Below are 13,917 nucleotides of genomic sequence, written 5' to 3' on the forward strand. Positions count from 1 at the left end.
GCTAACACTGACGTGGATAAGTGGAAGTGTAGTTACCAGAATACGCTTTCAGGTTTTCTATCCAGGCCCCTGTTTGAAAATATTTTTCTTGCAGAAAGGTCCCTAGCAGAAAACACCTCATAACTTTTTATCCGTAACTCCAAATGAGGTGATTCCAAAGCCTACTTCTTTGTTTCATCAAGCCTGTTCTGTTGGTTTCATTTTCACTATGGTTTGACACAGTGAAAATGACCATTATGCCCTTGCCCTTATTCAGCCCCCTCCGAGAGAGAATGTTTTCCGGCGATTTGTTCCGCGAGTTTCTCGCACTTTCTCGCGGTGATTTCTTCCACCCCAGGCAAGCCACAATACCCACTTGCATGATAGTCATGCAGTAGCCATGGTTTTCAACTTGAATCTTTATTAAATGTTTGCTTGTTGAAAAGATGGTTATCGTTGTTCCGGTGATGTTTAGATTTGCATGTTCACTTGTGTGCTATGTTGTCTTGTACTCTGTTATCATGTTCTACCTGCTAGTATTTCCTTTCATATGTTTATGCTTGCTAGTAGTAAATGTTGATGATTGGTGATGGTCTTCGGTGCATGACTGCCGTCTGTCCCGAGTACCGTTGTTATGCATGTTCCATTGCATCCAGTTGGTTAAATGCTTGCACGATGGCATTGTTGATATGTTATTGCTTGATATTTATTGTTGATGCTAGTGGTCATGTTATGTTTCGGACAAGTATGTACTGGTGATGTTCATGCTAGTCAGTATGCCATGCTCAGTGGATATGATTCATTGTTGATATGGTGGATAGTTATGTGATACCGTTATGATTATGTTGATATCTTGTTCATGCATTGTAATTTGCAGCATGTTGTTCTATCATGGCTCAGCATATTTGCATTCAAGTTTAACCGGATTAAAGTGAACTTGAACAACTGTTGGTTGAGTCATGGTGCCACTGAATTGAGCTGACCTGTGCAACCATGCTTGCCGGTATAGGACGGCCCTAACTGGGTCTATTGTTGTGCCTCTCGCCGGTGCCTCCAACGAGGGAAGGTTATGGGCACGCGCTACCCTGATCAGGTAGGCGGACATAAGCCTTTTGTGTTCGTTGTTGTTATATGGATCTGGTTCCCCGTGTGGGATCGTTTATGTTTTGGCCACGACGGTGGTCGTTGTGTCTTTGGTAGACACGGGGCCACCCAGGACTAGCCCAGTGGGGAGTGAGCCGGAGTGGCTGGGAGAGTGTCACGACAGTAGGACGGTTTTGTCAGAACACCGTTGGTCCACCCGGGAGTGTGAGGCCATGGGTTCCGTAGTGTGGGTACAATGTACTAATCTCTGCAGAGTGTATATTAAATCTATCGATAGCCGCGCCCGCGGATAAGGGCCCACTTCGTGTCGGTCACACTGTGAGTCAACTGTATTAATAATAACTTGATTAATGGCAATCCTGATTCGATGATGAGATAAGTTGGTTGTGATCGCCGTAAGGATCACGGTTTGAGGCCAAGTGTTGGTCGTGGTTGTGATCGCCGTAAAAATCACGGTTTGAGGCCAAGTGTTGGTCGTGGTTGTGATCGCCGTAAGGATCACGGTTTGTGGCCAAGTGTTGGTCGTGGTTGTGATCACCGGAAAGATCACCGTTTGAGACCAAGTGTTGGTCGTGGTTGTGATCGCCGGAAAGGTCACCGTGGTATCGAGGATACCGAGTTGTTGGATATTCGTGATGTTGTGCGAGAGTCGTGGGTAAAAATCAAGCTCCTTGTGGTCATTTAATGATCGCTACGGTATTGTTCATACCAAGCTTGATTTGATCCTGAGATGATCGTGTGATGTCCGAGGTTGGTAAGTGATGCATGTGACGGTTACCAGGTAACCCGAGCAGAATAAGTGGTGCATATAGTGTCATCATGTTGCATGCTAGTATCGTCAGATTCATATGTTCATGCCATGCTCATATTGTTCTAGCTGTATCATGTTTATGTTGGTCATGCCATGTTATTCTGATGATCTCATGATAATTCCTGTTTAACTTGTAATTGCCATGATGTTTTGAATGCTTCTGGTTATTGTGACCTTGCAAGTACATTCAATGAATTGACCTGGCGTGTCATGCCAGTTTGCAGGTCATGCCGGATTTGATTGCTTGTTTGTCGTGGTTTCCGTTAGTGCGAGCTAGGATAAGCGTTCCAGCCAGAGTCCCTGCGGAGTGGAGTTCACCACCGTCGTCATTGTTCCGCTGCTAGAAGTTTTTCCGCTGCATCGTGTTGCTCTGCTGCTTGCATAGAGCAACTGAGGATGGCATAGTGTCGCCGTACCGCTATTATTCATTGTAATACTGGAGACCTTGTAATCATATCCGCGTAATAACAGAGAGTTGATTTGTTCTATGCTAAGCAGTTCCGTATTCCAAAAGACTTCTCCTCGATCTATGGGCTGGAATACGGGGCATTCCGGTTTCTCTGAGCCAGTGTGCCACACGCATTTTGTGGCAGTGGCAAACAGATCATAGGCCATATAAAGCACCATTAAAACTAAACACATCTTTGGTCGTGGCACCTAGGAGTATTTTAGAAGCAGGCCGGTTTGTTAGTTTCAGCTTAGATGTGCATGAATTTACCTGTTGATTCTTTCTCATCTTGCACAATTATTAAAAAAACACTCATTTGCATGCAACAAGACACATGAGATATAGTTTAATTGGCTTCTTTCGCCCCATACAGACGCATCTTGGGGCTTATTGGTTTCTAGCCACACTTTACCACACCTCACCTTAGGCAAGTTTGACCAAGTTAGGTGGGTGTTTGGTTCTAGCCACACATAAGGCAAGAATTCTTTTGTGAGCAGTGAACCCCACATATCATAGACACAAAAAGTGTGGCAAGATTCCCTTAGGCAAGCCAAAGTGTAGCTATCAATTTGAGCAACTCAAGTTAATCAAGTGTGGGAAAATATAGTGGCAATATAAGGCAAACATAGTCACAATCCAAACTGAACCATAAAGCAAATTTTCATCAGGTGAAAAATAGTCGTCCAGATAAATTCATCATTGTACAAGTAGGTGAAGAAATAAAAATAGGAAAAGTAGGAAGGAAACAAAGTGTTGGTCCGCCTCAACAGTCTTACTTATTACTCCTTGTAGGGTCGAGGACGTGCCCCGCAAAGACAACTGCTCCGGTCGCCTCCTCCACTATGTACTCCCTCCGTTCCAAAATAGATGACCCAACTTTATACTAACTTTAGTATAAAGTTGGGTCATCTATTTTGAAACGGAGGGAGTAGTAGGCAAATGGATGGTCGGCGATGAAATCCACATGTGGAGGTGTTGGAGGTGATGGCATTGTGCATCCAAGACCCTGGACGACCATGGTGACAGCGGCGGCTTCAGTCCCTTCCTCGTTTACCTCGACGATGGCCTTGTGAATGACATCATCCACCACTATCGGCAAGCCAGAGCCATCATCCTCCACCATGTCCGACAGGTTGCCCTGCTGGCAAAACGAGAGCTCAAGCCCAAGCTTCTTGAGGACGGCGGCAATGCTGCTGTGGAAGGACAACTTGAACTTTAGTATCCGGAACTCGTGGAGGGCGATTCTCTGCTCCGGCAGGTGGTCGTGCAGGAACCCAGGCTGGGATGCCATCGTGTCCAGCAGCCCCCACGGGACGTCATGGGCGTCCTGGAGGAAGATGCACATGGAGAACTGCATGTACCCGGTATGATCGGAGCTAGAGTGCGCCCATGAAGCAGCACCCTGGGATGGGTAGGCATTGCCTGTCCATGGATCAGGCGCGTAGCTATTGCAAAATGCATTATGGCGGGGGAAATATGGGTTACGAGGGTGGCCAATCAGACCAACACGACCAAATGGAACCTGGAGGGCATATGATGGATTAGGAAGGTAGCCAAACCGACCAAGTGCGCCATATGGATATGGCCTAGGATGGGCGCACGAAGAGAAGGTGATGCCGGCCCAGGGAGGAGGATCCTGACGATGGTGACGGAAGTATGGTGAGGGTCCGGTGGGAAGATAATTTGGAGACGGACCCCCATCGTTGTAAGCAGCACTCACATGGCGATGGGCGTAGGGAGCACCATGGCCATGGGCGCCATGGTCACCATGGCCCAAAGGAGGAAGAGGCGCATGTTCCAGTGTCGTGCCCTCATGATCTAGCTCCTCCATCTTGTACCGGAGTTTGAGGACCTTGAACCCATCGTGGACGGCGACGAACAATGACTTAAAGCTCTGCATGAAGGGCACGTTAACTTGGATGCGGTCGAGCCAGCGGAAGGGTTTGTGCGCGGTGTGCCTCCTGTTTTTTTAGAAAAGGGGGAGATCCCCGGCCTCTGCATCAGAATGATGCATACAGCCACATTTATTAAAAAGCAAATAAGTTCAACATAGGTCCTCAAGTCTCAGCATGAATGAAACAAAAAAGCTCACAAAGAGCATGATGGTGAAAATAAAGCCACAACTGGCTGGCAAAAGAAAGATAGGAAAACTAATTGCCTATCCTATTACATGACCGCCATCCAAACCGGTTGAATATAGCCCGAGCTACCATCTCCCATAGGATAGATCCAGTAACTAAACGCTCCTTGGCCTCCGTCTGAGTGAGTAGCGACCACATACGGATCAACACAGTGGCTCGGAAGATAACCTGCAAAAAATGAGTATTTGTTGTTCTGTTAAAAACCAAATCATTCCTGCAGTTCCAGACTGCCCACAGTAAAGCACATACTCCTACACGAATGTGTCTTGCTGTTTCAAAATCTATCCCATCAAGCCACGTCCCAAATAACGTGTTGATATTATTCGGAGGAGTAATATTAAAAGCAATGTGTACAGTCCACCATAAAATTTTCGCCATCAGACGGTCAAGAAAGAGGTGTTTGATGGTCTCATCCTGGTCACAAAAACTACATCTAGAACCAGCCCAGTTGCGTTTTGCCAAATTGTCCTTAGTTAAAATGACTTGTTTGTGTACAAACCACATAAACACATTAACCCTCAAAGGTACTTTGACATTCCAAACATGTTTCAATCTAGGAATAGACCTAGAGTTGATAACATCCAGATACATGGATTTAACTACAAACTCTCCATTCCTGGTTAGTTTCCAGCACAACTGGTCTGGGAGCTCAGAAAGCTGCACGCCCATCAGTCTTCTTACTAGATGGAGCCAGGCTTCCCAACGGGCACCGGCAAGTGTTCTCCTGAAATGAAATATTAAGAGGAGTGGACTGAAGCACAGTTGCAACGAAAGCGTCTCTTCGTTCAACAATGCTATACAGTGAAGGATACTGAAGCGCGAGGGGTGTTTCCCCTAGCCATGTATCCTCCCAGAATCTCGTAGATGTACCATTTCCGACTTTAAACTTTGTCCTGTTGAAAAAGACTGATTTAACTCTCATCAGACCTTTCCAAAAAGGCGAGTCCGTCGGCCTCACTGTCACCTGGGACAAAGTTTTGGAATGAAGATACTTATTACGCAGAATCTGCACCCACGTGGCCTTCGACTCTACAGATAGCTTATACAGCCACTTGCTGAGAAGACATCTGTTTTTTACCTCAAGATTTTCAATACCTAGACCCCCTTGGTCTTTTGGTCAACAAATTATATCCCATTTAGCGAGTCGATACTTTCTTTTCAGGTCATCACTCTGCCAGAAGAACCGGGATCGATAGAAATCTAGTCTTTTCCGAACTCCAACTAGCACCTCGAAAAAAGACAATAGAAACATAGACATGCTCGTGAATACCAAATTAATGAGAATTAATTGGCCCCCATATGACATCAGCTTGCCCTTTTATCAACTCAGTTTCTTTTCAAATCGATCCTCAATACACTTCCATTCTCTATTTGTTAGCTGGTGAATTGGTATACCCAAATACATGAAAGGTAAAGCCCCCCAGTTCATAGCCGAACAATTGTTTGTACGCCTCTTGTTCCTCTTTGGCTCTTCTGAAGCAGAACAATTCGCTTTTGTGAAAGTTAATTTTTAACCCGGTCAATTGTTCGAATAAGCATAACACCAGCTTCATGTTTCTCGCTTTTGCCAATTCATGCTCCATGAATATAATAGTATCATCAGCGTACTATAGGATAGACACCCCTCCATCAACTATATGAGGTACTAGTCCACCTACTTGACCAGCATCCTTTGCCCTTCCTATTAGAATTGTCAACATGTCAACTACAATGTTGAACAGACTAGGTGACATTGGATCTCCTTGTCTGAGGCCCTTATGTGTTTGGAAGTAGTGACCTATGTTGTCATTCACTTTGATTCCAACACTCCCTTTTTGCGTGAAAGATTCAACCTGGTGTCTCCAGGCCTGATCAAAACCTTTCATGCGCAATGCTTGTTGCAGAAAGGGCCATTTGACTTTGTCATACACTTTTTTGAAATCCACTTTGAAAACAACCCCATCTAGTTTTTTCGTATGGATTTCATGGAGCGTTTCATGAAGGACCACAACTCCTTCCAGGATGTTCTGTCCGTCATGAAAGCAGTTTGGGTCGGCTGCACCACAGAGTGCACAATCTGTGTGAGTATTAGTCCCAACCTTGGTAAAAAATTTGAAACTAACATTAAGAAGACAGATAGGCCTGAACTGCTCAATTCTCACAGCCTCTATTTTCTTCAGAAGCAAAGCTATAGTTCCAAAATCCAGGTGAAACAGGTGAAGCTGTCCGACGAATAGATCATGGAACATCGATAACAAATCCCCTTTAATTATGTGCCAGCATTTTTTATAAAACTCCGCCGGAAATCCATCCGACCCTGGAGCTTTACTATTCTTCATCTGTGAAATAGCTTCAAACACCTCTTTCTCCGGAAAAGGGGCGGCTAACACATCATTCTCCTCCGCAGCCAGCTGAGGAACATCCTCAATTCGAGACTCATCCAAGGACACAAAATTATCCTTTGGAGGTCCAAAAAGCTGCTTGTAGTAATTGGTTATGTATAATTTTAGGTTTTCATGTCCTAAACTCATCCCCTCGTCTTGCTCAAGCTAAAGATTCTTTTATTTCTATGCTTGCCATTGGCGGTCATATGAAAGAATTGAGTGTTGGAATCCCCTTGGACAACTTTGCGAACCTTAGCTCGCAATTCCCACTTCAACTCCTCTTCTCGCAGAAGTTCTTTTAGTCGCATCTCCGCGTCTACTTTAGCGTGGAGCTCCGAGGTTTCTAAATTGTGGACTTGGCTTTCAAATCTAGGGCCTGAATAAGTGTATGGAGCCTCCTGTTGAATGGCTGGCCCTCCCACTTGCCCTTGAAGTACATGGCGTTGCCGAGCATGACCCAAGTCGTTGCCGGATTTATCGATCCCAGGGGAAGGCCGGAGTCGATGAGGTTCCTCGTCACCTAAGCCGCCCACGCATTGATCTGGTGGCAAGCTTCCTCTAGCGTGTCGCAGAAGTTAACGGTGCTCGCCTCGGCCTTGTACGTTCCCACGACGGCTGAGCAGAAGGCCGGCTTTGGCGGCCGCGTCAGGTCGCTCCACACGGCGCACGCGAACGCCACACGGGGGCCGCCTGAGGCCAACCTGTCATGGGGCGTGCCCGCCGCCATGCGAGACATGAAGTTCTCGAGCTCGCTGCACGACCACATGCCGAGGACGCGTAGGATCTCGTCCAGTGTGGCGTCCCTGGCGCCGGCGGCCAAGAGCGACAGGGCTGCGTAGATGGACAACAGTGAGAATATTAGGTTGTCGTTCGTCCTCCTATCGGCGAGGCACCTCGCGAGCCCGACGGCAAGCGCTGCCAGGACGCTAGAGCCAGGATTCCCCATAGGCCCTACTACGTCGAACTGCGCTGGCAAGTTTTTGGTCACCGGCGAGTTTCTGGTCATCGGCAACTCGAATCCTCTATCATGTAGTCGATGCTCGTTAAGTGCACGCCGTTGTTTCTGTTGCACAATCCGCGTCGGGCTGTTACCATTGCTAGGGTCGACGACATGCCCTGCAAACATGATCGCGCCGAATGCCTCCTCGACTATGAAATACATGAAAGGATGGTCGGCGAGGAAATCCACCCTCGACTTCGGCATCATCATGGGAGCACATCCAAACTCCGCACTCATCATGGTGACAGTCGCAACTTCCATTCGTAGGACCTTGAGAAGAGGTGTCTAGAGGGGGGGTGATTAGACACTAAGTATCAAAGTTGCAGTTTTTAACTTCTTTAAGTTTAAGTGGAGTTTAGGAACAAGTTTAACATTCACAATACATAACAAGCAAGCATGCAAAGAGTATATGAGCAGCGGAAAGTAAAGCATGCAACTTGCAAGAATGTAAAGGGAAGGGTTTTGGAGGATTCAAACGCAATTTGAGACACGGATGTTTTTGTCGTGGTTCCGATAGGTGGTGCTATTGTACATCCACGTTGATGGAGACTTCAACCCACGAAGGGTAATGGTTGCGTGAGTCCACGGAGGGCTCCACCCACGAAGGGTCCACGAAGAAGCAACCTTGTCTATCCCACCATGGCCGTCGCCCACGAAGGACTTGCCTCACTAGCGGTATATCTTCATGAAGTAGGCGATCCCCTTGCCCTTACAAACTCCTTGGTTCCACTCCACAATCTTGTCGGAGGCTCCCAAGTGACACCTAGCCAATCTAGGAGACACCACTCTCCAAGAAGTAACAAATGGTGCGTTGATGATGAACTCCTTGCTCTTGTGCTTAAAATGATAGTCTCCCCAACACTCAACTCTCTCTCATAGGATTTGGATCTGGTGGAAAGAATATTTGAGTGGAAAGCAACTTGGGGAAGGCTAGAGATCAAGATTCATATGGTAGGAATGGAATATCTTGGCCTCAACACATGAGTAGGTAGTTCTCTCTCAGAACTGGTAAGTTGGAAGTGTAGGTTTGTTCTGATGGCTCTCTCCACGAATGAATAGGAGGTGGAGGGGTATATATAGCCTCCACAAAAAATCTAACTGTTACACACAATTTACCAAACTCGGTGGGACCGAATCAACAAACTCAGTTGGACCGATTTAGTAAATCTAGTGACCGTTAGGGTTTTCGGTGGGACCGACATGCAACTCGGTAGGACCAATATGGTTACGGTTAGGGCATAACGTAATCTCGGTGAGATCGATTACACAAACTCGGTGAGACTGGTTTTGGTAATTACCTAACCAGAGAGTTGGTCAGGCAAACTCGGTGGGACCGATTACTCAAACTCGGTGGGACCGATTTTGGTAATAAGTTAACCAGAGAGTTTGCATTGTAATCTTGGTAGTACCAATTGCTCAAACTCGGTGAGACCAATTTTGGTAATGGACATACACAGAGAGATTACAATCCCATCTCGGTGAGACCGAGATCCCTATCGGTGAGACCGATTTGTCTAGGGTTTGTGGCAGTGGCTAAGACATTTGAACTTGGTGGCGCCGGATAGAAAGAATCGGTGGGGCTGAGTTTGACTTTAGGTTTAGGTCATATGTGTGGAAGTGGGAAAGTAGTTGAGAGTTTTGGAGCATATCACTAAGCACTGTGGAGCAAGAATCTCATTAAGCAACACCTCATCCCTTCTTGATAGTATTGGCTTTTCCTATAGACTCAATGTGATCTTGGATCACTAAAATGTAAAATGAAGAGTCTTGAGCTTGAAGGTTGAGCCAATCCTTTGTCCTTAGCATCTAGAAGGAGTTCCCACATCCTTTAGTCCATGCCACTCCATTGTTGAACTTATCTGAAACATACTAGATAAAAGTGTTAGTCCAACAAGAGATATGTTGACATTAATTACCAAAACCACCTAGGGAGCACTTGTGCTTTCAATCTCCCCCTTTTTGGTAATTGATGACAACATACATCAAAGCTTTAGATAAAGATATAAAGAATAGCAAGTAAAGCTTTGGAAAGACATGTAACAAGCATAGGCTCCCCCTACATGTATGCAATCATGTGAATATGGAATATAGAAGCATGTGAGAGCATAACCATGATAGAGTAGGCAATGTGTTACATGTATCTTGGCCATATGCATCAAAGCAAAGAATATTAAAGAAAATACCTTCATGCCCATGAGTCCTTCTTGCAAACAGTATGTACATCAGCAAGAATTCCTCATACACATGATTGTGATGCATATACTTACCTTGTAGTCTTGAGTTGGCTTAGGATGGAATGAACCTGCGTAAACAAGGTTAGATAACACAGGTACATCTACTAACCAGAGCAAACAGAAGAAACCACAAGAATACCAAGGCTGGGATGACATGTAGAGAGTGAGTACTAAGTACCACATTGGATTAGACATGTCCCCAAGAGTAAAGATATGCAATGAATTTAAATGATTTCTTTCCCTTAGATGTCTTGCTCCCCCTGAATCTAGCATGGGATACTGGGAGAAGATAGGGAACAGAAAATCAGAGCTGAAAGATATAAATGAAAAGAGCTAATGCAAATAAGCACATATGAACATGTCTTTCCCCTCAAGAAGACATGTGGCATCTATCCTCTTGAACACCAAGCATCTGGGATCCTTGAGAAATACTTTCTACTTGAGTATTCTCTCCCCCTGGAGATCTCTTTCTCCCCCTGTGGAAGTAATGCTCTCTCCCTTTTGGAAGTAATAAGCTTTGATGTGATCTCTCTCTCCCCCTTTGACATCAATTTCCAAGAAGGGTTTGATCCTTGAGTCACAACACAAAGCATTTATATAAATGTGATGCTTGTAGAGGACAAGATTCATTGAGTGGAGGTGGATCAGAAGAAACACAGAATAAGTGGCAAACTGTTTTTTCCTGTTGTGAAATCGGTGGCACCGAGTGGTATGCTTCAGTTGTACCGAAAGGATTCAGTTGGACCGAAAACAGCAAATCAGTGAAACCGAGTTCATCGCAGAGAAAACACTTGTCACCTCAGCTCACTAGACTAGTAAGATCTCACAAAGATTTGCAAGGAATTTACTGAATGATATGCAATGAATTGGATGCAGAAAATGCAGAGCAAACGGAAAGAAATCTAGATGAATTTTTTTTTGAAAGGGGAAATAAATATGCATGAGAAAAATGCAAAAACACAGAAAAGAACACAAGAGAACTTCATCTAGAGATGGTCGGCGACAAAGTCACCTATGTTAGAGTATATTGACTTAGGAGTCAAGTGAGATCACTTGATCATAGGTCATACTCATCATTCAAGCTCAAAATGGGGTTGCCATTTTTCGTTTAAGCATCTTGATGTATTCACATCTTGTCGAGTTGCTTTAGCTCATGACTTGGAGTAAAGCTTCTCTAAGATGGAATAACATACCTTGGTTGGTGGTGTTGAACATGTAGTTGAACTTGTGTGGGTTGCTCAAGGTTGATGTAGCTCATCAAGAATTGGGAGCACCACTTGGAATTTGAGTCCATCTACCTACATGGGTTAGTTCTTGCAAGGAAGAGCACTTGTGTATCCAAAAATGACAATCATGAAGCTCAACATAGAATTTGTCAAAGGATATGTTCGAATGGTTCCGTGCTTCCTTGTCTTCAACCACCATAGTGTAGAAACTTGGTGATGTAGAGATTGCTCAAGATGTGAGTAGATCTCAATCTCATGGAATTTGATTCAACCAAGTACCTACATGGGTTATATAACATGCAAGATGCAAATATATCCAAGACATAAGATCTTCATCATAAGAGAAATATCAAGGATTAGTCATAAGCTCATGTCTTGCATGTGTCCAATGGAGTTTCTACTCCAAGTTTGAAGCATCTATGATGTTCAATTCTCCTCTCAACCTGCAAAACACTTTCTCATCAAGAGGTTTAGTGAATATATCCGCTAATTGCTTTTGGGTGCAAACATGCTTAAGATTAATGTCACCCTTAGCAACATGATCTCGAATGAAATGATGACGAACTTCAATATGCTTAGTTCGAGAATGTTGTACGGGATTATGAACAATTTTGATAGCACTTTCATTGTCACAAAGCAATGGAACATGTTTCACATATATCCCATAATCTTTAAGAGTTTGGGTCATCCAAAGTAACTGAGCACAACATGAACCAGCGGCAATGTATTCCGCTTCGGCGGTGGATAAGGATACCGAGTTTTGTTTCTTGGAGGACCAAGACACAAGAGATCTACCAAGAAATTGACAAGTACCCGAAGTGGACTTTCTATCAACCTTGTCTCCAGCATAGTCCGAGTCGAAGTAGCCAACAAGATCGAAAGAGGCCCTCTTAGGATACCAAATGCCAAAATTTGGTGTATGGATTAAGTATCTCACTATCCTTTTCACGGCCTTAAGATGACATTCTTTAGGAGCAGCTTGATATCGTGCACACATGCACACACTTAGCATGATATCGGGACGTGAAGCACATAGATATAACAATGAACCAATCATAGAGCGATAAACCTTTTGATCAACCGGTTCACCATCTTTGGTCAAGTCAAGATGTCCACTAGTAGGCATGGGTGTAGTCATACCTTTGCATTCTTGCATATTGAACTTCTTGAATAGGTCCTTGGTGTACTTCGTTTGAGAGACAAAGGTACCTTCCTTAGTTTGCTTGATTTGCAAACCAAGAAAAAATTTGAGTTCACTCATCATAGACATCTCAAACTTCTCCGACATTAGCTTCCCAAACTTTTCACTAAAATGAGGGTTAGTTGAACCAAATATAATATCATCAACATAGATTTGGCACACAAATAGTTCTCCATTAACCCTTTTAGTAAAAAGTGTGGAATCAATTTTCCCAATTTCAAAGCCTTTTTCAATGAGGAACTTGGTCAAGCATTTATACCACGCTCTAGGAGCTTGTTTAAGACCATAAAGGGCTTTGTGAAGTTTGTAGACATGATTTGGTTTCTTAGGATTGACAAAGCCGGGAGGTTGCTTAACATAAACTTCCTCCTCTATTTCACCATTTAGAAAAGCACTTTTAATGTCCATTTGGTACAAGGTGATATCATGGTGATTAGCATAGGCAAGTAAGATGTGAATGGACTCAAGTCTAGCAACGGGAGCGTAAGTCTCACCATAGTCCATACCTTCGACTTGTGTTTAGCCTTGGGTGACGAGACGTGCTTTTTTGCGAACTACTTGTCCATCTTCATCTTGCTTGTTGCGAAACACCCATTTGGTACTGATGATATTGTGGTTGTTGTCGGGCTTCTCAACCAATGTCCAAACTTGGTTCCTCTCAAAGTTGTGTAGCTCTTCATGCGTAGCATTTATCCAATCCGGATCTTCCAATGCTTCTTCGACCTTCATAGGTTCAATGCTAGAGATGAAAGAATAGTTTTCAAAAAAGTTAGCTAAACGATTTTTAGAGCGAGTGATTCTCCCGGTTTGAATATCATTGTAGATTTGCTTGATGGGATGGTCTTTAGCAATTCTTGCTCGAACTCGTGAAAGCTTTTGCTTGGTTCTTGGTTGAACTTCTTCTTTATCTTGTTCTTCTTCTTGGCCTTCTTCATTGTTGGCGTTGGCGTTCTCTTGTCGTGGTGGAGAAGGAGGTTGTTGACGTTCATCTTGATGCACTTCCTCGTTTTCTTTATCTTGGTGTGTCCCACTTGTGGATGCTTCCGTATCAACTCTTGGTTCACCTTGTCATGAAGTAGAAGCTTCCACTTGGACGGACGAGGTACTCTCCTTCACCTCCGTTGGACGGACCTTGCCAATAGACAAGTCTTGGATTGCTTCCGAAGGATCTTTGTCTCCTACATCAATTGGCAATTGCTCTACTTGCGAGCCGTTAGATTCATCAAACTTCACATCTACCGTCTCTTCAACCTTTCGGGTGAAATTGTTGTAGACACGGTAAGTGTGAGAGTTTGAGCCATAACCTAGTAGGAAACCTTCATGAGACTTAGGAGCAAATTTAGAACGACGATGCTTATCAAGAATGTAGCACTTTGAGTCGAATACTCGAAAGTATCCAACTTGGGGTTT

The 13,917-nt window shown here is 44.4% G+C and overlaps 1 pseudogene; it reads right to left on the reverse strand.

Annotated features, from left to right (window-relative positions):
- Positions 1-3,114: 3,114 nt before the first annotated feature.
- The window catches only part of LOC123039148 (uncharacterized), a 15,500-nt pseudogene continuing 4,697 nt past the window's right edge, over positions 3,115-13,917 (reverse strand).

This window comes from Triticum aestivum, chromosome 2B (assembly GCF_018294505.1).
Source record: "Triticum aestivum cultivar Chinese Spring chromosome 2B, IWGSC CS RefSeq v2.1, whole genome shotgun sequence".
In the NCBI taxonomy this organism is placed as follows: Eukaryota; Viridiplantae; Streptophyta; class Magnoliopsida; order Poales; family Poaceae; genus Triticum; species Triticum aestivum.